The sequence below is a fragment of the Lycorma delicatula genome, chromosome 12 (assembly GCF_047948215.1).
Source record: "Lycorma delicatula isolate Av1 chromosome 12, ASM4794821v1, whole genome shotgun sequence".
Lineage (NCBI taxonomy): Eukaryota > Metazoa > Arthropoda > Insecta > Hemiptera > Fulgoridae > Lycorma > Lycorma delicatula.
In genome coordinates, this window is record NC_134466.1 from 71,745,544 (window position 1) to 71,768,982 (window position 23,439).

At 30.8% G+C, this 23,439-nt stretch overlaps 1 pseudogene; it reads right to left on the reverse strand.

Annotated features, from left to right (window-relative positions):
• Window positions 1-15,692: 15,692 nt before the first annotated feature.
• LOC142333011 (dynein axonemal heavy chain 10-like) overlaps window positions 15,693-23,439 on the reverse strand; it is a 113,303-nt pseudogene continuing 105,556 nt past the window's right edge.

Here is a 23,439-nt window from a genome sequence, read left to right on the forward strand (position 1 = left end):
CAGTCAACTGATCTGGTTTTCAGTATTTATGAGCAAATTCTACTTTATATATTTCTTTCAGTTCGACCATGTATCCTTTACTGAATTTACAGCACCTTATAAAGCCCACTCTTTTGACTAAATTTAATTTCATCTTTGCCACTTCTAGTGACAGAAACCAATTTCCTAAATCTAGCCAAAGTAACATTAAAAATCTTATTGTGAAAGTTTACAATCGTGATATACAAAATAATATCCCATCCTTCAAATTTTATGATAGGAATATTTCTTTAGTTTAAGGTTCTTTTTTTTATCTACTCGAGTGGTATGCATTAGATAATGGCAGGCAATCTGATTTGCAAGTTTCAATGGTTTAATGATTTTAAGCTAAATTTTTTTTGATGATTAAAATATAATTATAAATTTTTCTCTCTACTTATTCCTTAATTAACTGAAGACTTAACAACTGAAACAGTTTTCAGTTTTAAATTCTATGAAATATTTTTAATCCTTTCTGAGATTATAATGATAATTTCAATTCATTTTTAACTGTTTAGCATCCAGCTCTTTGCTTGTAATATGTGTAATGCTTCAATTCGACATGATATTAAGTGAATTAATTTGTTAAAAAATGAGTGGAAACAATATATTAAATGTGTTATGTTAGTTATACTGTTTTCATTAAGTTGAGAATATATGTTTCGTGAATTTATCTGAACACTTTGGGTTTGCTAACATTTCACTTGAATTATTAGCTGAACCAGCTTTATAAAACATTATCCCCACAAACAATCAACAAAATAAATTTAATAAAACAAAGTTTGAAATGAAACAAAACCATTGTAAATTAATCGAATAAGTACAATAATAAGAAGCACAACGCATAATACATTAATGTTAACCACTGAAAAAAAACCATAGTTGGGTTAGATTTACAAAAATATTTCCAAGTAAAATTATTTTCATCAGCCTACTATTATTTTTTTAACAATACGAGGCTTTCAAAAATCATCTTTGGTCAATAGTTCTGAACTCACTAACTTGAAAATTTGATGACCGACAGTCGTTTACAAAATGTTTTAAGGTGAAAAATTAACTAATCAAAGTCTAATGATACAAAACACATCAACTTACTCTTTGCGAAAATTTGTTAAAACTCACTTTATAACAACTTAACAAAGTACCCTCTGACAACTGCCTAAAGTCACAACAGATACCACCAACGCACGGGAAGAAACGACACAATGCTTTCTTATCCATTATCAACATTATTTCTATAAATGTTTCATAACAAAATGGTATAAATCTCTGAAAAATGTTTTCTTAATATTCAAAAAAATATTTAAAATTTCAAACCTTCAAAGAAAAAAATACATTTTTCAGGAAAAAAACAAGGAAATACTAGTTGAGGTTATAATAATATATAGACTTACTATCCTAAAATAAATATAACTGTAATAAGAACTAATCTGAAATTAAATATCTCAACAAAAAAATTGTCTTCGATAGTATTACAGCTTTGTCATGTTGGTAATGATAATAAATAAATATCAGCTGATATCCAATCTAATTAGTACACCTTGGGACTAAGCCGTTCATTTTCTTTGTTCTTGAATAGTAAAATTCGTAAAAATTTTGGCATTATATTATTAATCGAGAAGTCATTATTACTTTTTTTTTAATTATGACGAAACGAAAAATTTGATTAAGATTATATTTTTAACATCTTTTAATTCAACGTTCCGTTCCATCATGACTACCATTTCATTAAAAAATATGTTTCTTTTAAATTACTTAAAATTGTTACGTTCTCGCTTCTACTTTTAGAATCACATAGTATTCCAAACTGATTCATATAATTTCATTGTTGAGAATTTAGTCACTAAATCTGTTATAACCTAGGAGGCCAATTAAATGGTGTGCCTTGCTATATCCATTGGTTTGTAAATTCCATATTCAAATAATTCCTGACTAATCTATGTTTATATGAACATGGAGTAAATATTTATTTTCATTCGTAAAACATGCCCTGGTATTCTTTATTTTTCTTAATGATATATATATATAAATGTATCTACCTCTATTAATAAAAAACCAAACCAATCGTTCCAGAAAGCTCTGAAATGAATGGTTGACTTAGATGTACTCTTTCTACTTTTATTCCCTACTCAGGCTAGTCACGCTTACTAGTGTTAAATAAAATATAATCTCAATAAAGTGAGGTAACAAAAATTTAACTACATTACACATATTAATTATGTTAAAATTTAAACAAAAAGGTGTTTATTTTTCTTTCTCAATTAATATTTTTCTGAATATATTTAAAATTGAAATCCTGAGGTATTTAGTTATAGGCAAATGCTGTTATTAATCAATGGATTTTGTTACTGTAAGTTTCTTCAATGACATTGAGCCTATTCTTCAATGACATTTAACTAAAATTTGTATCTAATTAATCTATTTTAGAACCAAATTATCTAGCAATATTGGTCTCCCTTACTTAAAATTGCCAAATTCCCCTTAATTCTATCTTCTTTCTTTCTTTTACACAGTTCTTGTATCCTAAATTTTAGTCTTTGTCTTCATAAATTAATGTTAAAGTGTCTGCTGTTTTGAAAGATTTATTTTTATCCTTACTGCTGTTTAGGAAAGAGGCCAATTTTCTATACATAGTTACTAAAAGAGATATATGAGATAATATAGAGATATATTTATGTTAAAAACATAAATATATAATTTAAAGCAAAAATAATTTAAAACAAAATAATTTTAAGCAGATATATTCATAAATATAAAAACCTGGAAATTTTACATAATTTTTTTACAATTCTTTGCTTAAAAAATATAGTAATTTATTTCTAAAAAAAAAAAGAAAAATGTATTAATTTCTCCACAAAATTAGGTTATGAACTAATTTAATGTTTTAGTTTGACCAAAAAAAGAAAGGTTTTTTTTATAATTATGTTGTTTTTGGTAATAGTAATATTTATTCATTTGTTAACTATTTACGGTTAAAATAGAACTTACACTATCCTGGTACGCAAATTAATTATATATTTTTCTACTGAAGTTTAACTGGTTTTTCATTTAGCTAGAACCAGATCAAGAAACTGACATCCTGAGAATGTAATTATTAAAGTTGACTGCAGCTATTTAAATTATGTTTTCCTTTAGTGTATAAAAAATACACAAAGCAATAGTAGCCATAATCTGTGATTTAACAAATAATGGCCTACAACATTTATTATAAAGTTTGTTCTATATCATTAATTTTTTGACACAGCAGCACTTCACAGATATGCGGTGGTGACTGGCCCCAAAACTTAAGTGTGAACTCTAATTTATATAGCCTTGAAATGAACTGCTAATTTCAGAGTATCTCAAAATGTTATTAGTAAATAAACAAGAATTAATAGTTTAGTACATAAAAACCTTACAACAGTTGTTCAAGAGAGGTGGATCTAAACAAAAAATGTAAACATTTAACTTTGCCAACCTCATTTTCCAGCATTCTTAAGTCAGGCAATATTTTCTTTTGCATCTCTCCTTCGTTTAATACTAAACTAAAAACCATTAATGCTATGCACCATTGAATCTTATGCTGAGATTTATTTTTGTTGAATTAATAAATTAAAGTTGTATTCTATCAGGCTACAAAACTGATTTAAGTCATTCATTATAGCACTGAAAAGGAATGAACCTAGTATACACAGTATATCAGTATAGTATACTGCAGTTAACTATAATTCTACTAGTACAAAATTATTTGTTTTTTTTTTATGTGCTGAATGACCTGATTGTATACACACTCCCTACTTTTTTTTTACTAGTTCATAATTATTAAGTTTCCCTATCTTTTATTAAACGCATCGTTTAAATCTGTAATAAACCAGGAAGCATGTGAAACAAGAACATTATTTTTTTAACAAGCCAAAGGGTTTAGATTATAGGTGGGAATAAAATAGTTAGGAAGACCATAAAAATTGTGCTTTTTTCAAACTTGAAAAACATTTTTTTTCACAAAATTTACCGTTACCCTACAATCTACACCCAAGAGATACAGGTAATTTATTTTTATCTTTTTTGAATAACATTCCCATGTTATTTATGTTTTAACAAAATGATCAATTTAAATATTGTTGAAACAGATTTACAAATATTTTTTCCTAGTTTACTCTCGCTCTTAATTGCTGACTGCAGCTTTATATTTACTTGGTATATTTGCAAAATAATTCTTATATGCTTTGTTTTACAGTATGTAAATAGCGCCTGCAGTATTTATTTAAGCTTATGTATTTATCTTTGAATACCGACTGGTCAAATGTATTAACAAACCACGAAACATCAACAAATTTTTTAATGATCTGCCTCAAAATCTTGAGCCATTTGTTGCAACCCTCTTCACAGACTACACAACTGTATCTATATTTGAAAATAATTATTTAAAAGGAATTGAAAATTTTATAACAGCAGGCCAAAAAATAATTCACTGGATGGATTGTAAACATTTAATTTTAATATGGATAGAACTGTTGCACTGTACGTCTCGGGTACATATTGATGTCATGGGAATAGAATTTACATTAATGATAACAGTACTATATTTGTTATCCATAAAGCAAAATTTCAGGGTGTTCCATTACATTATTTTTGGGTGAGGTGTTAAGTTCTTATGGGATGATCAAATTAATTTTGTTTCTTACAAAAAAAACCATTCTGTTTTGCTTTAAAACGTCTTAACCTTGAAACGGTAATCATTATTAAATATATATTATGCTTACATACATCTTCATCTAAAGTATAATTATTTTTCTGGCTCCATCTTCTTTAAGATTCAAAAATGGGCTGTCAAATCATTATCTAGTACCCACAAGTATGAATCTTGTAAATCAATTTTTAGAAATAAAAATGTTAACTTATCTTGTGTTTATGTTCATGAATATGCGATCATTGATAAAAAGAATGATCACTTATTCTTAAAAAGTAACAATTTCCCCTTCTACCAAACCACACATTGTTGAAACTCAACACAATACTTCGGCTTATCAAGAAAGAACCTTATTATCCTTCTGTTTTCATTTTCAATCGGTTAACAAACCATTTAAAAGATTTCCCCATGAATGCAAAGAAATTATTTTCTTTCTACTGATTTGAATATTGATATAATAAGAATAATAACAATTTGAAATATGTTATATTATCTAAGCATGTTAAAATTTTATAACCTGTATGTGTGTGACCAATAACTAAATTTTATTTTATCTTCACAAAGTTATTAGAAAAGTTGAATTTATCTATGTATGAATTGCCTTAATCAATTGTATGTTTTATATTATATTTTTAAATGTTTGAATTTTATATATTATACTATTTTAAAAAATGTTTTATCTTCAAAACATGTGTTTTTAATTTCTACTACTCTGAAATCTGATTGAATATTTATATTTAACTTCCAAAGCCAGAAAATATTCTACTATTACCTTTTTATTTAATAGAGTAATAATATTTTCAAAGATGCCCTGCATCAGTTCCTGCATGCAGTATTTAGTAAAACATTTTCTCATAAGTTTAAAATAGCCAATTAACTTTATCAACATTCAGATAAGAGTAATATGAATTATTGCTTCTGGTTTGACCGTTACAGTCAACCTGAAATTAAATTATTCTCTATAGAATAAAGTCTAATTTTTTTATTCACTTTAGTAAATTCTTTAATTAATGTATCTTTATATATTAATATATATAATAATTTTCCAAAATGCCCTGTTTCTACATTACTAATAATGTATAATTAATTTTAATTCTACTCGTGTCTTGTTGCTTATTAGTTACCTTTTTTTTTGTTTTTTAATAAATGATGTGCTACATTACTGATATTTTTTAAATATTTAATTCCTCTCATGTGTTTTTGAAAATATATTTTTAAGATTTGCATGTCTTTCCATTATAAATGTATTAGCACAGATTTCATTTTATTCTATAAATTTCATTCATATTATATCAGTTTTAAATATGTTGCAACACTGATGGTAAAAACCCTTGATACGTTCTAGTATCAGGTAAGGCTAATTACGTTTGTGTGCAACATATGCTAAAAATATAAATAAAGCCTTAAAAAGGATTCTGATGCTTACTTTTAAAACTAGTATTCTATTTAAATTATAAATATTTAAATACAAAAATAGTTTTTTTAATTTCTATTTGCTTAGCTAAACCTTGACTAAATTTATGTAAAACTGTATTATCTTCAATTTTAATAATGCTCTCATGATTTCAATCACTGAATCTGTTAAGTTAACTAAAATAAGTTTGTTGCCCTAATACTATAAATAATACTAAGTCCAAAGTTGATGAACAGTAGTTTTAATGGTTTTGCTTTATTACAAAATCAGCTTCCATGAATATTTGAATTTGCAAAATCAGTTAGTATTCAGTTCCATTTCCTTTTTTTCCTCTTATAATATAATGTTAAGAATATCAGTTTTAAAGGTAAAACAGCAGAACCTGTTTTAAGGATTTAACAATATGCACATAAATGTCACTAGCCCTACCCAATATTAGAACATACTAAGAATTTGGAAGAGAGCAAAAACTCTGATAGTCACTAATGCAGCTTTGGATAGACGTGCATTCCAGAAGAACTTCTATTTCAGCAACGATATAAACCTACAATTATTGTCCCCTTTAACATACCTTGAGAATGTTAAGTGTAATATCTGACTTCAGTTCCACTGTATGTTTGTTTATGCCACTGTGGTTGTTTTCAATTTTGTGCATTAAATTTCCTGTGAGTTTGTCAATAACGATATATTATTAGATGGTGTCACAGGAACTTTCATTTTGTAATTACGAGGCATATTCATAAAGTAAGGGCAGTCTGATCATTAACGTGAGAAAAGGTTTTTACTTACAGTTTTAGTTTACTACATATCTACTTCACTTTTCCCCATAATCGCCATTCAGTTCTAAGCACATTTTGTAATGCTGCACCGCATTCTTTAATCCCTCTGCATAGAAGTTCACCCTCAGGGAATTGAACCAGTTGACAATGGTAGCCTTGAGTTAGTCATTTTCAAACTGTCATTTCCAAGCCGCTTTTTCAAATGCAAGAAGTAGTCGCTAGACGCAAGGTCAGGACTATGTGGAGGGTGGTCAAAAAGTTTCCAAAGAAAATCTTGAATCGTCTTTTTGGTTAAGGCAGCAGTGTGTGCATTGTCGTGAAAAAGGATTATGCCAAACAACAGTTTCGCACGTCTCGATTTGGTAAGCGTTTTGCAGTAAATGTCAGCTGTAATTGTTGATCCACAATCCATGAAGTCAACCAAAATGGCACCCCTTCATCACAAAAAACGGTAGGCAACATTTTTCAACTCGAGTACAGAGATTGGTTAAACTTTTTCAGTTTTGGGGAACTTCAATGGCAATTTTACTTGTTTTTGCTCATGATAGTTGACAAAGAAAATTTGATACTATCTATTTTTTAAATGGCAAATCAAATTTAAAAAGTAATATTTTTATAATTTAATAATATATTTGAAACAGTTATTACAACATTCATAGTCATTCTTGTGGTCTTCTTTACCGACTAGTGTTGTGAATCTCACCTTTGCATCGGCTTATGTTATTACTAGCAGCTTTTTTGAGTTAGGCATTCATGTACTTAGAATGCGGTTAAAGTATGCTGGATTTTAAATAGGCTTATTCATTTAGGGCTTGAAGCTATCAACTATCAGTTCATAGATTCAAATAATTTGAAGCTTAACCAAATTTTCTAATTGTTCCTCCTTATAGAGTTCTGGTCTCATACTTTTAAGTCACCTCCCGTAATGAATTCAGATAAAAATTAGAGCTTTTGTGTAATACTTCAAATAGTTTTAACTAATCGCGTTTAAAATAAAGCTAAGAGATATAACTGTTGGGGCAAGTTACAAAAATAAAATTACACATAGTTCGTGTTTGCCAAAAGAATATTGGACTTTATTTTTTAACAGAATGAAATCAAAATTGTATAACCATATTTATACAATATATAAATACATTATCACATTGTGATAATGTATTTATATATTGTATAATTTTGTGCTTTGTTAAGACTGCACAAAATCTCCATGTGCGAAATTTATATACAACAAACCTTTGTAAAGTATAGATAAATTTGTTACCTTTAATGTTTCTTTTATTTACACAAAGTATATAATAATACAGAGTATAATGATAATATCTTATTATTTAACGGACGATTACCTTACTATTTAGCAGGCGATTACCGTTCAAAGAAAAACATTAATATCTTGATATTCACTTGCACAAAATATAATCTCACAATCGTGGATTTTATATATGTCTACATAAATTCCTTTGAGTTTAGTACTTTCATAATTAATTGAAACACACTTTTTAACAAGAAAACTTATAAAACTTTAACAAGACAGCTTAACAACTTGAGAGAGAATGTATCAAGAGAGTTTATTTTACAATGTCGTCAAAATACATAAAATTGAAAGAAAAAAGATGTACATGTGTAATTATGAAAAAAAATTAAAGAAAACAATACAACAATCTCGGAATGTTTTTTCCTCTTCTTCATTAAAAGTTCTTATTATTACTATTCAAGATATAAACACATGAAATAATACAGAGTTAAATCTTAATAAATAATCAATACTGAAGGCTTAAATGAAAAAATCAGCTGAGCATATAAATAATGTATGTTGAATGGAATGCATAAATTTCAGTGTATGAAAAATTTCTTAATTATAAATGAAATATTCATTACACTGAAATACTGTTAAATTTTAGATGAAAACAAGTCAAACACCAAACAAGTTGAATTAACTGATAACCGCTTTATGCATTGGCGTAAACATACTGGGGGGGCGAGCGAGCAAAATCAAGCAGAGAAGACCAGAGGGTGAATTTTATTCACAGGAAGGAAGTTTGATATGAATACCTATGCATGACTGGGATCCGATGAATGAATACTATAATAACAGAGAGTTTAATAGAGGTTCTGGAGCAGAATTTGTTCCATTGTCTTGAGCACATCGTATGAAAAGTGTGTATGATGTAAAATACAAATTTCAAGTGTGTGAAAGAGACACAACAGAGAGATTGACACACACCCACACACACACACACACACAGAGAGAGAGAGAGAGAGAGAGAGAGAGAGAGAGAGAGAGAGAGAGAGAGAGAGAGATTGGAGTCATTTCCAAGAAAGTCTGAAGGAAAGTTTTCTAAGAGTGATGGTTGATTGGAGTTCCATTTTCTCAACTCAAAGCCACAAAGTGATAATTTTACCAGTTCGTCTATGAGATATTTTGCAGTGTCAATATCGGCAGAGCCAGTAGCCAAGTTATCAACATAGGTGTGATTCGATAAAGCATGAGCAGCGAGAGGAAATTTCGATCCCTCATCAGTAACAAGTTGTTGAAGTATACGTTGGGCAAGATACGGATTATCGGAGAACCAAAATAAATAAAACTCTCTTTGTAAATTTTGGAAATGAATTTGAAAATATGAACAATGACATTTAACAGATGAGGTAAAGATGAAAATTTATCAACAAGAGAAAACATGGATTTCAATTCAGCAGGAGGAGAAGTAGAGAATAAGGAGATGGGAGAGGAGTGATTTATGTCAAAAGGAGAGTTTTCCAGGGATGAGGATGCGGAGTTGAAAGAATAGATCTGAGGAACAATTTTGTATGATCTGTTACGGTTGCTAGCCACAGCCACAGCATCTGAAGCAAATGGTAGAGAGACAACATATCGTCCTTCAGGAGTTCAAGTGGTTGTAGTGTGAAATAAATTTTCACACCGTTGATCATCCGGATTGGGAGGCTGTGTATATGTAACTTCCTTGGTCTCCCAAAGTTTACGAAGAGTGTTGCAAACAGAGTCTTCTTGAGTAAACAAGGTGTTAAAAAAGGAAGTAGATAATTCAAACGGCGAATCGAACAATTCCGACGTGTTTCCGATAATTATCCATCCAAAAACAGTGTTGAGTGCTGAAGGAAATCCGCATTCCTGAATGTTGCCGGAAGGTGCCAAAACATGGCAAAACAGGTCACTACCAATAAGAAGGTCAATAGGAGAGGATAAACAAAATGTCGGGTCAGTGAGATGGAGATGTTGAAATTTGTAGGCGACTGAAGGGGATAAGGAATGAGAAGGAAGGTTACCAGAGATATTAGAAAGAACAAGGGCCTTTCATTGAAAGGTCTTTTTGAATTGCGGTAGGGAGTGTTTAATATCGGTGCCAAGGATAGAAGCACGGGTAGAGGAAATACTGGAAAGACGTATTTGGGAATTTTCCAAAGGAAGAACAAGATAGGAAAGACAATTTTTGGTAATTAAGGTACGTTGTGAACCAGAGTCCAAAATGGCACGGACAGTATGTAGTTTTCTGAAGGAGTTTTCTAAGGAGACAATGGCAGTACCAAGGAGCACAGTGGAAGACTGTTCACAAGCAGAATGACTGGAAAAACACGTTGTGGTGGGATCAGACTGCGGTGAAATTGGAGTGGAGCTGATATGAGTGGAACGGGTTACAAGTGGATTATTTGAAAGAGAATTGGGAGCTAGAGTGATGGAAGGTGTCGTGAGAGTAGGCATGGTGACACAGGGTGAGGGGCAAGCGCTATGAGCAGGATGACAACAAGATGAGAATAGAGAAGAGTGATGGGGAGATTGAAAATTATTGGAAAGCTGGGAGGGACAATTCTGTGGGATATTTTGCAGGGAAAAGGTAGGGGATGAAGGAAGAGTACGATGTGAAACATTTCAAAGCGCTGTCATTTGAAGTTCCGAAGAGAGCGAAATTACACTTTTGACACAATAAGGTATGATGCAAGGAATTATTACAGTTTTTTCAGTTAAATTGTGACGTACAAGTTTTCCGCGAATGAGCGCCTAAACAGCGGATGCAACGATTGTTTTGCTTATCCCGATGATTTGGCTATATTAATTGAAGCCAAAACTGAATGTGACCTTGAAGTTACCGGTAATGAAGTGCTAACATTGGTTAATAACTGGCTCTTGGACCAAGAACTATCTTTGTCTTTAGATAAATGTCACTATATTTTTCTGGCTGGAAGAAGGCGACTTAGAAACCTAAATCTCCGCGTGGGAGATCGCAGACAAGACCGTGTGGCAGTAACAAAATATCTTGAGTCATTATAGACCCAGCTCTAAAGTTTAGTCCTCATCTCGCACAGAAATGTAAAGAGGTCGAGAATACCGCAAAGGCTTTAACAAGATTGTTGGCTGGACATGAAGCTCCACGTGCATCTAGGCGGCAGGTCATTGCCTCAACTTTAACCTCTGTATTATTGCTGTACCTATATGGGAAAAAGCACTTTGTGTTGCAAGAAATGTCGTAAGACTTAGAACTCTGCATAGGCAAGCTCTTATAAACATCACTTCTGCATACCGCACCATCTCTTACGATGCGGCTTGTGTTTTATCATCGGTTCCCCCTATCGACCTCTTAGTTAAGGAGCGATCACTTAGGTATCGTGGCATGCCAAAACAAGAAGTCCAAGCTAACATCAGGCGCATATGGCAGGACAGATGGAATCTTTCCACTAAAGCTACCTGGACCAGGAGACTGATACCCGACTTGGGCATGTGGCTTGATAGAGGACATGGGGAGGTTGGTTATTATCTTACTCAAATACTTTCTGGGCATGGTAGCTTCGAATATTATTTACATCGATTCGGTAGAAGACCAGCACCTATTTGCATGTTCTGCCACGATTCGGATACTTCCGAACATACTCTGTTCCACTGTAATAGATGGACTATACATAGACGACGTGCAGGGCTGCAAGAATTAAATCTGGAGAATCTGCTTCTTTTTCTCCTACGATCCACTGACAATTGGAACAAAATGGAGGAGTTTGCCAAGATAGTGCTAAAGGCTAAAGATGATGTAGCCCTTTTAAGAGGCCATTGAGGCCCCGTGGTAACTTAGCAGTTTAATATTTTCGTTAAGGCAAGCAGCTATGAGGAGAAGATCATTCCTTCGTTTGGTGATCATAACAACTGGGTAATGAAAAGACCGAGACTTGGTTTCCTCGGCGGGGGCTAGGGACGGTTTTGTCGGGCCTGGTTCTCTGTCGGGGGAGGGCTAGAGGCAGGCACATTAACACAAAAGATCCAACCGGGGGGGCTGACCTGCTGTGCCGGACATACAGCCGGCGGGTGAGGAGGCCTCCTTTGAGTTTAAAGGACACTTTCCCTGGCTGCGCATACTTGAATGGATACCCGGCCCGGGGAAGTAGGGGAAAAAAAAGACCTATGGAGCACTTGGCTGATATATTATTCCATATTTAACCTCCTCCAAACTTTGCTTCATTTTTTTTTGTTTATGAGAGCTTCCTTTACAACCCCAAATTATCTTCCTTCTATTGCATATAATTATAAAACTCAATTTTTTGTTATTTATCTACTATTTGAATATTTGCATTACATTGTTAATCTGCAGTAAGGCACATATTTTTCATAAATTTTGGATAATAATGATCCTTTTTGGTTAAGACTTATAAAAAAATATGAATTTTTAGTAGCATCTACTAAGATGCTAAAGAAAAGAAGATGTTACTGTGTAAAAAGAATGCAGTGAAATTGCAATAGAAAATATTTGACTTTGGTGAATGAGACTTTAACCGTTTATAATACATTGTAAAAGGTGTAGTTTTCAGTTTTCCAGAATCCAACTATTAAGCAAATCTTTGCAATCAGTTATTGTATTTTCTGTTTACTGTACACTATATTTAAAAAATCTGTTTTGTCCTATTTTGTCTTTTTTCAGCATTTCAGGTAGAGAATTCAATGTCATTCATGATTCTCTTGCAGTATTTTATTAATCTTATTTTTTAAGGTGTATAAGTTGATCAATAGTTCATACAACATTTTAAAAAACATAAATTTTGAAAATAGTTTAAACAGTCTACGTGTTTTCATTCTTGTGGATGTACTTCTCAAATAATATTTTATGAAGCATGCATAATCAGAAAAGAAATGTGCTAAGTGAAAGCCAGCTAAACATAGGTACCCTCAGCAGCTCTATCGGTTCTTTCCTGACCTGAAATTTGTATGTACAAAAAACTGTCGAAACCTATCAACTTTTTAAATCAAACTAAGATGAATTTTTTAAAGTAAAGCATATTAACATTCATGATGGCTCTTTTTTAAAGCTAAGATTACGCGTATGTCTTCTCGCTTCAGTGGCTGGTCCTGCTGTTCTCATCTTGCCATCAGTTAATACTATTGCCATCAGTTTTATAGAATTAGGTAGATATACATTTAGAATGTAAGTTTAAACAGGTTTTTACTGTGAATTGTGTTTGTTGGTTTAGTACATAGTTGTGTTATTGTGTATTTGTTAAGGTTCAAGTAAGTTGAATTTTTTCCTGCGTGCACAACGAGGTGTCACTATCAGCACCCAGACAAAAAATAATTAAAAATTAACATTTAAAATTTATCTTAAAAATAAAACAGATGTAAAATGTCTATGCAGTATGTTAAATGCAAAACAAAACCAAAATAAAAACAATATTAAAAATGTAACATAAAACATCAAATTGCCATATGTCAAAAGGCAAAAACTTTAAAGTTTTAATCAAATATCTGAATCCAGATGCATGGTCTTAAGACATTCGATAGTATCGATACATAAGATAATGAGGTGTAGTTCCTTTTATATACGTAGAATATAATTATAATTAATGATGGCAGATTTATGATTCGCATCAATGAAATGGTTGGAAAATGCTGATTCTGTGTTGATGTGGCTCAGACCTTTCTTTGATAATGGCTAAAACTTCAAATAACACAAGGATGAGAACAGCAGCACTAGTCACTGAAAATGGCCACAAAAGCAGCTGAAAGAATTATAATGTATGTCATTTGAGCATTACTACAGACTGTCATGGACAAAAGCATAGCAAATAAGATTGTATATTATAATCTTTTTTTAATAGTTTAATATGAAAATCAACTATTTCAAAATTACTATGAATAAAAGAACTTTTAAATACCTTCCTAATATTACTGCATACCCAAACGAACATACATTTAGAAATTTAATTAAGAATATCAACATCAAATCAAATTAAGTTTTAAGATCTCTAAAAATAAACAACAATAAATAAACATGAAACATACAAAATTTCTTGGCCATGTTGTTGTACTGATCTTGGGTGCTACAGAGGGAATCATAATTGAATTAACCATATAACCATATCGCCAAAATAGAGAGAAATAACCATATTGCCTTAACAGACAGATTTGTTGTAGACCAGACTGAAAGAACATACTTATCAATTCTTTACACAAAATATTTCTTAGAAATTTTAAATATTGCACAAAATACAATAGTCAGATTTTGAGGTTCACTTGTATTCGTAGGTATACTGGCAGATATAAAATAGCAGGTCATGGGCTGAATTCCTAATACACCATTTTCACAGCATTCTATTCACTTGTTAAATGACTTGTTTAACAAGTTTCTTTGGTACTTCAAGGATATTAATCTTCCAAACAGAATAACATTTTCAAAGTTGATTGATAAGAAATCAGTTAAATTAGGTTATTCTTTGAACAACATTAACTTTTATATTTCATAAAGTGACAGTAACAACTATATGAAGCATAAAATGTTTTTATTATTTTATTTATTTCTTTATTTGTATGGACAAAGAGGTACACTTATTTTTTCCCAATGGCCACAACAAAGCAGCCATAGGCGAATTTAAAAAAAAAATTAAATTTGAAGAGAAGTAGATTAAGAAACAGTAGTAAAACACAGATAATATTTTGAAAGTACTAGCTTGCAGAAATAATAAAATAACGGATTGAAAAAGGACCTGATAAATGACTTGCTTTGGGCTTTCACAGCTCTAGGCTGTGAAAACCTATGATTCAATCAGTGAGTTATTTACCAGCTTGTGTTTTGTGCCAATTTTAAATTTTCTAATCAAGTTTCTCTGTACACATATACATACAGTTAATGTTTGAGCAAATATGCACATATAAATTACAAGTTAATTGAGGTAGAAATGCAAAGAACTCATTCCAAAAAATGAATAGAAACTGAAGATCAAATTCAATTTCGAAATTTGAAAATTTGTCAATTTCAGCCATATCAACAGTAACATATCATCACCATAATCATAATGACATTCAAAATCTTTTATAATATTTCTTACTCAGTAAGAAAGTTTCACCATATTCGACTTAGAATGAGATGCATAGTTTAGCAGAAGTTGCCTAGAGGGCATATTATAGAATCACCATCTGAAAGAGAATCCATACATATCCTGTTATCCTCCAAACACAAACAGCAACATCTTCAGAGCAGTAGTTTTGTACAGGCAGTTTCCATGACAGTATTTTATATAATACCATTTATATAATACCATTTACTGTTGACAACTGTCAATCACTCATTTTGCCAAGCGCTTTCAACCAGAGTTCCATTCATAATTAAATTGGATAAAATAAACCACAAAATTTAGCAGAGTGCAACTACCGCAGTTAAAACTTGAGGAGAACTTACTGAATCACAAAAAAACAGAATATAATGGAATCTATATGCAGTGTGATAAAGGGACATATTAAGGCATAAAACAATAAAAAAAAAAAATGGTCTAGCTTGTCAAACTAAACATATAAACTTTACACTGATCACAAAAAGCAGGAACACAATTTAATATTAATTAAATAATGTGTCTTTATTCACATACCTAAATTTTAATGTATACAAACCTTAATTAAAAAATTTAGTGAACTTCTCATGTGACCTATTAACAAATTAAATCTATTTAACTCTTGAATAAAAACAACAGATATAGGTGATATATGTTGTTCAGATAATCCAATCTTTAATTTATCTATTTCAAATTTTGGTGGAATTTTTTCTAAAATACCTTCAGCTGACTTTATCACCACTTCTTCTCGGCTTATTGCTTTGTCAGCAGTACCTAATGAAGAAAACAAATAATTTGGTCATTTTGAAAAATTTTACAAAACCAGCAGTGCATAAGAAACAAGGTTTAAAATTCTGTTGCATAATGTACGAATTTTAACTACGTAGCATAATATTAATTTACTTGCCATTTATGTTTACCATTAGTTCTTATTTTCACTTTATGATAATTTCATAATCATCTGTTCACTATTTCAACCATTAACTTTTTTAACTATTTCAACCTTGTTCACTATTTCAACCTTGTTCACTAGTTCAACATTACTGTGTCCCTGTCTGTATTTGGCAATCACCATCCAAAAGTATTTAAAAATTATACATATTTTAAAATCTGTTTTTTTTTTTAAATATTATCACAATTTAAAAAGTCATATTATGATTTTTGGTTTGTAATGTTTAAAAATTAAGTTCATAAAATGTTGATTTTAATTCATAATTTCATCTTTATAAAATGTCAAGATCTATTTATTACACGTTAATAATTTTCAAACCAATTTAAAGTGTAAGAAAAAATATTGATACAAAAGCATACATTAAAATATTATTTAATTAGTTTTGAAACTTTTAATACATATTTTTCCTAATTATTGTTTTCACTAAAGTTCAAAATGTTCAGGATTGTATTTGAGTTCTTGTTTACAGAAAACTTGAAAAAAATAAGTTTTCAGATCATGCTTTATTAATTTTTCAGTAAATGTTAGTAAACAGGATTTTGAGAGCTGCATTTACGAAATTTAACAGAATTAAATATGAGGTTGAAGAAAAAGGTAAGACAAGATATTTCAAAATATTAAATCGATTTGAAAACTTGGTTAATTTATTTATAAATAGCTTCAACATAGCTTGTTTGTTATGTTAAGAAAACATTATTTAACAGAAACCCATCCAAGAAATGATTGGTTATCCTACTATTACTGAAATTAAAAGAAAAGTTAAGGAAAATGTAGTACATTTGATGAAAATTAACAATAACCATTTTGGACAGTCTAAGATAAAATAAAATTTAAAAAAATATATGTAAAAATGAATTACAAGAGAGAGCTAAAAGCTAAAAATTTCAAAAGCCTTATCCAATGTAAATTCAGCAATGTGATAAGTCATTTAAGAGGCAAAAGTTATCCTTAATTCAAGAAACAGCAACTGTCTGAATTTGTGACGAAAACTTATTGTCAGATAATAAAGAATTACAATTTCATTAAAAAAATATTTCAAATGGCATACCATTTAAGTATTTAAGTTTTAAACCATAACTGAATGAATGACATTGAACTGAGATTCAAGTTCTTGTAGAGAAATACCTAAAAATCTTTAATATGAATCACAAACTCGGTAGGCAATGCCTTTTGTTCTGTATTACACACTGAAACTTTTTCAGAATTAGTACATTTTTTTCAGACAGATGTTATTTCTTTTGAATTTACGTTATGTTTTAATTTGATATTTTTATTATTTTTAAAAGTAGAATATTACAGGACTATAACTTTTATTTGATTTATCCTTGTTTAATAGGAATAAAAAAAATATATATATGTTAATAATAATTTAACTTATTTTATCTGAAAGTTGTATAAACTTTCCAATTATTAACTATCTTTTAAATTAAATCAATTCAGCCTAAGTAATAAGAGTAATTAGAAACATAATGCTAGGTAAGAATTACCAAAAAATACCATCACTATTTTGTGGCAGGCCCTAGGTACCTTTTTGTTTAGCACAAACAGAAAAAGGATGTAGTCCATGGTTTTCTTGGAAATAACAAAGCAGAAGACATTGATCTTTTAGTACAAAATCTTTTGTTGAACTATAAAAATTTAGGCTGCTGAATGCCATTAAAAATGCCTTTTTTGCATTCTCATCTTGATGTTTTTACACCAAATTTGGAACATCATTACCAAGGTAAATGGGATGAACTGATGATGAGTGAATACAGTTGGTTTCTACAAAGGACTCTCAACCATGCACAAGAAGAAGAAGTAATCTATTAGTTCACAGACTCCAGTTATCAAAAGTTTTAGGTACACTTTTTTGTAGTTATATTCCACATGGTTTTTTATTTAATAAGCAAAATGAAATATGAGTATTGAAAATATATATAACTCATTGCAAAGTTTATTATACCTACAAACTTGTTAATTTTCACATTATTTAGGAATTTCTGAAGGCTGTATAACAAAAATGTGTTTTATGATGAAAAACTGACTTCATTTTCAGATTCAGTGCATAAAGAATAATGAACTTCACTTATTGGGGTTTTTATGAAAAGTTTTTTTCCAATTTGTAGACCAGTGTAATTATTTAATTTCGATAAAACATGAAAATTAATTTTAAAAAGGCACAAAGAGTACACTTTCCATAGTATAAATAATATTAATATAAACTATAAACCTTGTTGTGGTTGAAGAGTAATTAAATGCTCCCAAATTTCTTTAGTTGCTTCAGTATAGTAACCAATCTCAGCATTTGAATGTAATCCAAAAACACCAGGAACATTTATTAAAGGTAACTGGTTAATGGCAGCTGAAGACAAATTACAATACAGTTATAATAATAGTTTGTTTTAATAACAACATATAATATTGATATTATATGACATTGATATTCCTAAAATTTAATATTATATTCAACTTGAAAGACAAATAAGCAAAAAAATTACAACATATTTTTTATATAGTTTTTAGAAAGGATAAGCCTTATGAGCATCTTTGCTTGTATATTATTGCTATCTAAAAACTCAACCTTTTCGGGGGCTCGAAAAGTTGTGGTGGAAAGTATAAATAAATTACTATGATATTTATAAAGTATGATTCTTTAGATGGTGTGAGGTGAAGAATCAGCATATGTTTTGTAACTGGTTTGTGGCGATCAAGTAAAGTAACCAAGTTCTGACAATATCTTAAAAATGAATAAAATTGAACTTTGAACTGTTATTAAGTGCTCTCTTTTAAAAGGTTTGATCCCAACATCCCTGATGGACATACAAAAAGTGTTAGATTCCACTTCAAAGGATTCTTCCCCGTTGTTTTCAATGGTAAAACAATGTACTACTAAATTTAAACATGGTTGTACATCCATGCAAGATGATGAACACTCAGGACACCCAAAGACCGCTAAGACCAGTGAAATCAACAGAAAGATCCACTCAGTGCCATATTAAGATTGCGAACTTAAGGTATACAAGGTTGCTGACTTTGTAAAACTTTCATTAGATCATGTTCACTAGATTTTACATGATGTTCGGGATATGAAAAACCTTGCCGCTTGATGGATGCCACATCTGTTAACAGTTTACTAAAAATGCATTTGACTGAACAATTCTCAAGGATGTTTAGATTTATTTAAACACAATTGTGCTGAGTTTCTTTGATACATGAATTCACAATTTCGTGCCAGACAGCAAACAGTGAGTGACAGTAGGTGAAAGTGTCTCAAAGAAAGTGAAACAATTCCATCTGGAGAAAAAGTCATGGCTGTGGTTTTTTTGGCATCATTGTGATGTAGGGCTCATAGACTACCTGGAAAAAGACAGGATCATCAGTAGGAAGTATTTCGTTTCTCTACTAAACCAATTGAAGGGTATTATTTAAACTAGAAGTCCATATATGGACAAAAATAACTACAATAATGCACCTGCATGACACATCTCGGGTTGTTGCTGCTAAACTATGACCTATGCTTTGAAGTGCTTCTACATATGCCAAATTTATTTGGCTCCCAGCGATTACTTTCTCTTCCCAACCTGAAGAAAATGGCTTGCTGGATAAAGATTCATTTCAAATGATACGGTCAAAGTTGGGACAACCAATTTTGCAGAGTTGGACAAATAGCATTATACTGAATGTATTAGAAAGTTGGAAAGTCATTTATCTAAGTGTATTATTGAATTGCAAATGAATACATTAGAAAATAGAAATTTATAAGAAATCTTGTGTTTTCTTTAGCAAGACAAGGATATTTTTGAAGCTGAACTTCAACAAAAAAAAGAAACAGTAATATACGATATAACTGCTGAAAGAGTTTTAGCATTGATATTACATTATTTAGAATTGGCTGCAACAGCACATTCACCACCTCTTTTCAAACTCTTGTAATGGCTTCCAGCTACAAATGGCATTATATACTTATTTTTTTTCTGGGTGGACAATGAAGTGTCATTAGCACCTGGACACAAAATTAATACAATAACCAATTTAGCCAAATATCATCAAACTTAAAAATTTAGATAACAGCAATGTAAAATAATTAAAATCAACAATTAAAACACGCATAAACAGCATGTATGAGTGAAACACTTTATAAGAATAATCAAATAAGTGAATACAGATGCATGACCTTAAGTTATAAGATATTGGATAACACTGCCGTCTTGTTCCCTAAAATATTACAGATGTTAGCCTCTAATTTAAATTTATGATGCACTGTTGAGTAACAGATACAGCCTACAAGTATATGGGTACCGTCAGATGACAGTCGCAGCAAACACAAACAGGTGCATTATTCCGAGTCGTGAGAAGTCCGCGAGTGTAACCTATTCACAAATAGCAAATAATATCATCCTGTCAATGGCAACTTCTGGATGAACAGCCCACAGTGATACAGTGCTCTTAATTAGACAAAGTTTATTGTCGATGGTAGTATTCCACTCACTTAGCCACTCATCATAAACCACCTTCTTCACAAAACAGATGAGACCTTCAGAAACAATGCAATTAGCGAAAGGAGGCTGTAAACAAGTCTCTTTAGCTTTACTATCAGTGCGCTCATTGCCTGAGGTTCCAGTAGAAGTTCACACTTGTATTTTGCAGTCATTTCAGAAATAATGGCATATCATAGACAATAGGGTGTTTAAAGTAGATGTCACTAATCGCCTGCAGGACACTCATCGTATCTGAATAGATAAATACATGTCGATAAGTTGGGCTAATTATATTTAAGGCCTTATTAATAATATACAGCTCTGCAATGAAAACACTGATGATGCTGGGAATGCCAAAGATTTATGTTCTATTGCTGATCACAAAAGCACAACCAGCAGAGTTACCATATTTAGAGCTGTTTGTATAAACTACAACATCAAGATCCATGCTATTTACAATATTATAAAGTTTTTCTAGTTAGATAACCAGATTCGTGTACTTTTTGTGCTATCAACAAAGACTAAAGCAGTAATTTACCAGAAATGACCATCAAGATGGGTAATAACACTGAGTACAGTAAGAACTGGAGGTAATTGTACATTTAGAGATAGGAATAGGCGCTGACCTCTGATGCCTAGTGGAGCAGTAGATCTGGTTTGTTCCTGATATCAATTAAGGTGTGGGTTAGAGAACACCTCATTCAAAGGATGATTTGGTTGTGCTTAAATGCGAGCTTCATTAGAGTAGATTATTTGGTTTAGTCTATTCCAAAGAAATTGCTCACCGCTTTTCACTAGCAGACTTACCATGGGGCTTGAATAAAATGCACCTGTAGCAAGACAGACAAATGACTGCATCGAGCATCTTTAGAGCAGTGGCTCATGCAGCCATAGTCTAAACGGTAAAGGATCAAAGCTCAGTAGAATGCAACATGCATATATGATCAGCTCCCCGATTATTAGATGGAGCCCTCAGCATGTTTAGCATTTTTAGATACTTTGTCTTTATCTCCTTCAAATGTGCTCCCCCTATCCCAGAAATCTAACTCGCAGACATGGTTCACCATGTAAAAACAGTTGAGAGTCAATATATTCCTTCAAGGAAGAAAAACAAATCAATTTTGTTTTCTCCAGAGAAAAGTGAATCCAGTAGTATTACACAACAATACAGGTTACTGTGTTTTGGAGCAGCCTCTCAGCAGTAGCTAAAATTTTACAAGCAATGTAAATTGCAAAATCAACTACAAATAATGAGCACATAATGGGTTTCCGCATGCAGTTTGTTATATTATTTATGGGTATGGATACTGCCATTCCAACTCAAACTCGAGAGGACTGATTATTGAGGGAATCCCTGATAAATGCAAGGAGATTCCCTTTTACACCCCATTCATGCAGTGTATTTAGGATTCCTCTCATCCATGCCTTGTCATATGCCCTTTGCATATTGAAAAATACAACAACCAGGTGTTGGTGAAGACGTTTTGAATAACAGGTTCCAGGGCAACTATATGATCAATTATATATTTAATGCAAACATTGATTTTTGGTCATTTTTTTAAAATTTATCTCCACTATTTTACTGCTAGATAATTGTTCTCACTTTAAGCTAGCTGTCTGACATCATAGTGAAACTTAAATCAACCATCTACAAGCTAAAATATAACCAGGGTCTTCTGTATAATTGGCCCTGATAAATCATTCATTATTTTATCAAAAATGAAGAAACAAGACAACATTAGCTTTGTTTAACATTTCATCGTGTAATACATTAATGTAGTTTGCCATTACCAAATTTTTTGAAGAAAATTTTATGATTGATGTTCCATTATTTGAAAAAAAAAATGGCTGCTACATTTAATAATTCACTTTTTCAAACTCTTGTTAATAGCTCCCAGCTTTTTTCAATTGTATTTGCAGTATGTTGAAAGTGAATTGTCAGTAATAAAAATAGCTTAACAAAAAAATAACTTGCTAACAAATAAAGTGAACAAATCTTCATCACCCAATACACAATTTGTTATGAAATTTGAACTTTTTTATGATTTACTTTCTTACTTATTGTGAAATTAAATAAAATTTATTGAAATAAAAAAAGTAAATACATAACTCTAAATAAAATACATAAAACTTAAAAATACGGACATTAATACAATGCAAATAGGAAACATTATAAACAAAAATTAAAGAGGCCAATACAATTCTTGGCCAAAAATATTTCCCATATCCATGATAACAGTTAACATAAATAAAATAAAATTTTACATTTTTATAACATTATTTTGAGATAATTTTCTTAAAAGACTAGTTTATTCAAAAACTGGCAAAAGTAAATATCTTGTTTGCTGGTACTGCAGTCATGATGTAAACTGGTTATATGTACACAATAAAACCATCCACTCAAATTTCATATTTTTACTGTATTCAAACACTAGTCAGTGGAATAGTTTAAAAACAAATTTGTCAAACTGATGTCTTAACATGAGCATATTCCATATCTTTCATTAAAAAGTTAACTGTACTTACAGCAATTTTAACAGTATTATATAATTACTATATTTAGAGAAGTTAAATAGTATTATTTGACCTACTGAATTCTACATCTTTTTAAAAACCTTTTTTTCCTTTTCTTCTTACTACTCTTATCCTTATCCTCATTATCATTTTCTTATCCTCAAAATACAGTATCATGCAGCCACCTTCTAGCAGTTGGTAAGCCAGCTGGTTCTTTATTGGGGGGGTCTATATTTCCTATCCAGGAATTGAACAAGAAGCCAAAATAGTGGCCAAGATGCCAACTGGGTAACCTACGTTCCTCTACATCCCAAAATATT